Here is a 6,123-nt window from a genome sequence, read left to right as displayed (position 1 = left end):
GGTTTTATGTTATTCACTTATTCTGGTGACTGGTTGGTTTTATAAGGACGTTATTCACTTATGCTGGTGACTGGTAGGTTTTATAAGGACGTTATTCTCTTAGTCTGGTCACTGGTTGGTTTTATAAGGATGTTATTCACTTAGTCTGGGGACTGGTTGGTTTCATGTTATTCACTTAGTCTGGTGACTGGTTTTTATCATGTTATTCACTTTTTCTGGTGACTGGTTGGTTTCATGTTATTCACTTAGTCTGGTGACTGGTTGGTTTCATGTTATTCACTTATTCTAGTGACTGGTTGGTTTCAGGTTATTCACTTAGTCTGGTGACTGGTTGGTTTTATAAGGATGTTATTCACTTAGTCTGGTGACTTGTTGGTTTCATGTTATTCACTTAGTCTGGTGACTGGTTGGTTTCATGTTATTCACTTATTCTAGTGACTGGTTGGTTTCAGGTTATTCACTTAGTCTGGTGACTGGTTGGTTTAATAAGGATGTTATTCACTTAGTCTGGTGACTGGTTGGTTTCATGTTATTCACTTAGTCTGGTGACTAGTTGGTTTCATGTTATTCACTTAGTCTGGTGACTAGTTGGTTTCATGTTATTCACTTAGTCTGGTGACTGGTTGGTTTTAAAAGGACGTTATTCACTTAGTCTGGTGACTGGTTTGTTTTATAAGGATGTTATTCACTTAGTCTGGTGACTGGTTGGCTTTATGTTATTCACTTAGTCTGGTGACTGGTTGGTTTCATGTTATTCACTTAGTCTGGTGACTGGTTGGTTTTATGTTATTCACTTAGTCTTGTGACTGGTTAGTTTTATGTTATTCACTTAGTCTGGTGACTGGTTGGTTTTATAAGGACGTTATTCACTTATGCTTGTGACTGGTTGGTTTCATGTTATTCACTTAGTCTGGTGACTGGTAGGTTTCATGTTATTCACTTAGTCTGGTGACTGGTTGGTTTCATGTTATTCACTTAGTCTGGTGACTGGTTGGTTTTATAAGGACGTTATTCACTTAGTCTGGTGACTGGTTGGTTTTATAAAGATGTTATTCACTTAGTCTGGTAACTGGTTGGTTTTACATTACTCACTTAGTCAGGTGACTGGTTGGTTTTATAAGGACGTTATTCACTTAGTCTGGTGACTGGATGGTTTTATGTTATTCACTTAGTCTGGTGACTGGTTGGTTTTTTAAGGATGTTATTCACTTATGCTGGTGACTGGTTGGTTTTATAAGGATGTTATTCACTTATGCTGGTGACTGGTTGGTTTTAAGTTATTCACTTAGTCTGGTGACTGGTTGGTTTTATGTTACTCACTTAGTCTGGTGACTGGTTGGTTTCATGTTATTCACTTAGTCTGGTGACTGGTTGGTTTTATGTAATTCACTTAGTCTGGTGACTGGTTGGTTTTATGTTATTCACTTAGTCTGGTGACTGGTTGGTTTTATGTTATTCACTTAGTCTGGTGACTGGTTGGTTTTATGTTATTCACTTAGTCTGGTGACTGGATGGTTTTATAAGGATATTATTCACTTAGTCTGGTGACTGGTTTGTTTCATGTTATTCACCTAGTCTGGTGACTGGTTGGTTTTATAAGGACGTTATTCACTTAGTCTGGTGACTGGTTGGTTTTATGTTATTCACTTAGTCTGGTGACTGGTTGGTTTTATAAGAACGTTATTCACTTAGTCTGGTGACTGGTTAGTTTTATGTTATTCACTTAGTCTGGTGACTGGTTGGTTTTATGTTATTCACTTAGTCTGGTGACTGGTTGGTTTTATAAGGACGTTATTCACTTATGCTGGTGACTGGTTGGTTTTATAAGGGTGTTATTCACTTAGTCTGGTGACTGGTTGGTTTTATAAGGACGTTATTCACGTAGTCTGGTGACTGGTTGGTTTTATGTTATTCACTTAGTCTGGTGATTGGTTGGTTTTATAAGAACGTTATTCACTTAGTCTGGTGACTGGTTGGTTTCATGTTATTGACTTAGTCTGGTGACTGGTTGGTTTTATAAGGACGTCATTCACTTAGTCTTGTGACTGGTTGGTTTTATAAGGACGTTATTCACTTAGTCTGGGGACTGGTTGGTTTCATGTTATTCACTTAGTCTGGTGACTGGTTGGTTTCATGTTATTCACTTAGTCTGGTGACTGGTTGGTTTCATGTTATTCACTTAGTCTGGTGACTGGTTGGTTTCATGTTATTCACTTAGTCTGGTGACTGGTTGGTTTCATGTTATTCACTTAGTCTGGTGACTTGTTGGTTTTATAAGGATGTTATTCACTTAGTCTGGTGACTGGTTGGTTTCATGTTATTCACTTAGTCTGGTGACTGGTTGGTTTCATGTTATTCACTTAGTCTGGTGACTGGTTGGTTTCACGTTATTCACTTAGTCTGGTGACTGGTTGGTTTTATAAGGACGTTATTCACTTCGTCTGGTGACTGGTTGGTTTTATGTTATTCACTTAGTCTGGTGACTGGCTGGTTTTATAAAGATGTTATTCACTTAGTCTGGTTACTGGATGGTTTTATAAGGACATTATTCACTTAGTCTGGTGACTGGTTGGTTTTATGTTATTCACTTAGTCTGGTGACTGGTTGGTTTCACGTTATTCACTTAGTCTGGTGACTGGTTGGTTTTATAAGGATGTTATTCACTTAGTCTGGTGACTGGTTGGTTTCATGTTATTCACTTAGTCTGGTGACTGGATGGTTTTATAAGGACGTTATTCACTTATTCTGGTGACTGGTTGGTTTTATGTTATTCACTTAGTTTGGTGACTGGTTGGTTTCACGTTATTCACTTAGTCTGGTGACTGGTTGGTTTTATAAGGATGTTATTCACTTAGTCTGGTGACTGGTTGGTTTCATGTTATTCACTTAGTCTGGTGACTGGTTGGTTTCATGTTATTCACTTAGTCTGGTGACTGGTTGGTTTCACGTTATTCACTTAGTCTGGTGACTGGTTGGTTTTATAAGGACGTTATTCACTTAGTCTGGTGACTGGTTGGTTTCATGTTATTCACTTAGTCTGGTGACTGGTTGGTTTTATGTTATTCACTTAGTCTGGTGACTGGTTGGTTTTATAAGAACATTATTCACTTAGTCTGGTGACTGGTTGGTTTTATGTTATTCACTTAGTCTGGTGACTGGTTGGTTTCATGTTATTCACTTAGTCTGGTGACTGGTTGGTTTCATGTTATTCACTTAGTCTGGTGACTGGTTGGTTTCATGTTATTCACTTAGTCTGGTGACTGGTTGGTTTCACGTTATTCACTTAGTCTGGTGACTGGTTGGTTTTATAAGGACGTTATTCACTTAGTCTGGTGACTGGTTTGTTTTATGTTATTCACTTAGTCTGGTGACTGGCTGGTTTTATAAAGATGTTATTCACTTAGTCTGGTGACTGGATGGTTTTATAAGGACGTTATTCACTTAGTCTGGTGACTGGTTGGTTTTATGTTATTCACTTAGTCTGGTGACTGGTTGGTTTCACGTTATTCACTTAGTCTGGTGACTGGTTGGGTTTATAAGGATGTTATTCACTTAGTCTGGTGACTGGTTGGTTTCATGTTATTCACTTAGTCTGGTGACTGGTTGGTTTTATAAGGACGTTATTCACTTAGTCTGGTGACTGGTTGGTTTTATGTTATTCATTTAGTCTGGTGACTGGTTGGTTTTATAAGAACGTTATTCACTTAGTCTGGTGACTGGTTGGTTTTATGTTATTCACTTATTCTGGTGACTGGTTGGTTTTATAAGGACGTTATTCACTTATGCTGGTGACTGGTTGGTTTCACGTTATTCACTTAGTCTGGTGACTGGTGGGTTTCATGTTATTCACTTAGTCTGGTGACTGGTTGGTTTTAGGTTATTCACTTAGTCTGGTGACTGGTTGGTTTTATAAGGACGTTATTCACTTATGCCGGTGACTGGTTGGTTTTATGTTATTCACTTAGTCTGATGACTGGTTGGTTTCATGTTATTCACTTAGTCTGGTGACTGGTTGGTTTCATGTTATTCAGTTAGTCTGGTGACTGGTTGGTTTCATGTTATTCACTTAGTCTGGTGACTGGTTGGTTTCATGTTATTCACTTAGTCTGGTGACTGGTTGGTTTTATAAGGATGTTATTCACTTAGTCTGGGGACTGGTTGGTTTCATGTTATTCACTTAGTCTGGTGACTGGTTGGTTTCATGTTATTCACTTAGTCTGGTGACTGGTTGGTTTCATGTTATTCACTTAGTCTGGTGACTGGTTGGTTTTTATAAGGATGTTATTCACTTAGTCTGGGGACTGGTTGGTTTCATGTTATTCACTTAGTCTGGTGACTGGTTGGTTTCATGTTATTCACTTAGTCTGGTGACTGGTTGGTTTCATGTTATTCACTTAGTCTGGTGACTGGTTGGTTTCATGTTATTCACTTAGTCTGGTGACTGGTTGGTTTCATGTTATTCACTTAGTCTGGTGACTGGTTGGTTTCATGTTATTCCCTTAGTCTGGTGACTGGTTGGTTTTATAAGGATGTTATTCACTTAGTCTGGGGACTGGTTGGTTTCATGTTATTCACTTAGTCTGGTGACTGGTTGGTTTCATGTTATTCACTTAGTCTGGTGACTGGTTGGTTTCATGTTATTCACTTAGTCTGGTGACTGGTTGGTTTTATAAGGATGTTATTCACTTAGTCTGGGGACTGGTTGGTTTCATGTTATTCACTTAGTCTGGTGACTGGTTGGTTTCATGTTATTCACTTAGTCTGGTGACTGGTTGGTTTTATGTTACTCACTTAGTCTGGTGACTGGTTGGTTTTATAAGGATGTTATTCATTTAGTCTGGGGACTGGTTGGTTTCATGTTATTCACTTAGTCTGGTGACTGGTTTTTATCATGTTATTCACTTAGTCTGGTGACTGGTTGGTTTCATGTTATTCACTTAGTCTGGTGACTGGTTGGTTTCATGTTATTCACTTATTCTAGTGACTGGTTGGTTTTATGTTATTCACATAGTCTGGTGACTGGTTGGTTTCATGTTATTCACTTAGTCTGGTGACTGGTTGGTTTTATGTAATTCACTTAGTCTGGTGACTGGTTGGTTTTATAAGGATGTTATTCACTTAGTCTGGTGACTGGTTGGTTTCATGTTATTCACTTAGTCTGGCGACTGGTTGGTTTCATGTTATTCACTTAGTCTGGTGACTGGTTGGTTTCATGTTATTCACTTAGTCTTGTGACTGGTTGGTTTCATGTTATTCACTTAGTCTGGTGACTGGTTGGTTTTATGTTATTCCATTAGTCTGGTGACTGGTTGGTTTCATGTTATTCATTTAGTCTGGTGACTGGTAGGTTTCATGTTATTCACTTAGTCTGGTGACTGGTTGGTTTCATGTTATTCACTTAGTCTGGTGACTGGTTGGTTTCATGTTATTCACTTAGTCTGGTGACTGGTTGGTTTTATAAGAATGTTATTCACTTAGTCTGGTGACTGGATGGTTTTATGTTATTCACTTAGTCTGGTGACTGGTTGTTTTTTTAAGGATGTTATTCACTTATGCTGGTGACTTGTTGGTTTTATAAGGATGTTATTCACTTATGCTGGTGACTGGTTGGTTTTATGTTATTCACTTAGTCTGGTGACTGGTTGGTTTTATGTTACTCACTTAGTCTGGGGACTGGTTGGTTTTATGTTATTCACTTAGTCTGGTGACTGGTTGGTTTCATGTTATTCACTTAGTCTGGTGACTGGTTGGTTTCATGTTATTCACTTAGTCTGGTGACTGGTTGGATTTATAAGGGCGTTATTCACTTAGTCTGGTGACTGGTTGGTTTTATAAGGACGTTATTCACTTAGTCTGGTGACTGGTTGGTTTTATGTTATTCACTTAGTCTTGTGACTGGTTGGTTTTATGTTATTCACTTAGTCTGGTGACTGGTTGGTTTTATAAGGACGTTATTCACTTATGCTGGTGACTGGTTGGTTTTATAAGGGTGTTATTCACTTAGTCTGGTGACTGGATGGTTTTATAAGGACGTTATTCACTTAGTCTGGTGACTGGTTGGTTTTATAAAGATGTTATTCACTTAGTCTGGTGACTGGTTGGTTTTACATTACTCACTTAGTC

The sequence above is a fragment of the Salmo salar genome, unplaced genomic scaffold (assembly GCF_965601325.2).
Source record: "Salmo salar unplaced genomic scaffold, fSalSal1 ptg000347l, whole genome shotgun sequence".
NCBI classification, from domain to species: domain Eukaryota; kingdom Metazoa; phylum Chordata; class Actinopteri; order Salmoniformes; family Salmonidae; genus Salmo; species Salmo salar.
Note: the sequence above shows the minus strand (reverse complement) of the source record.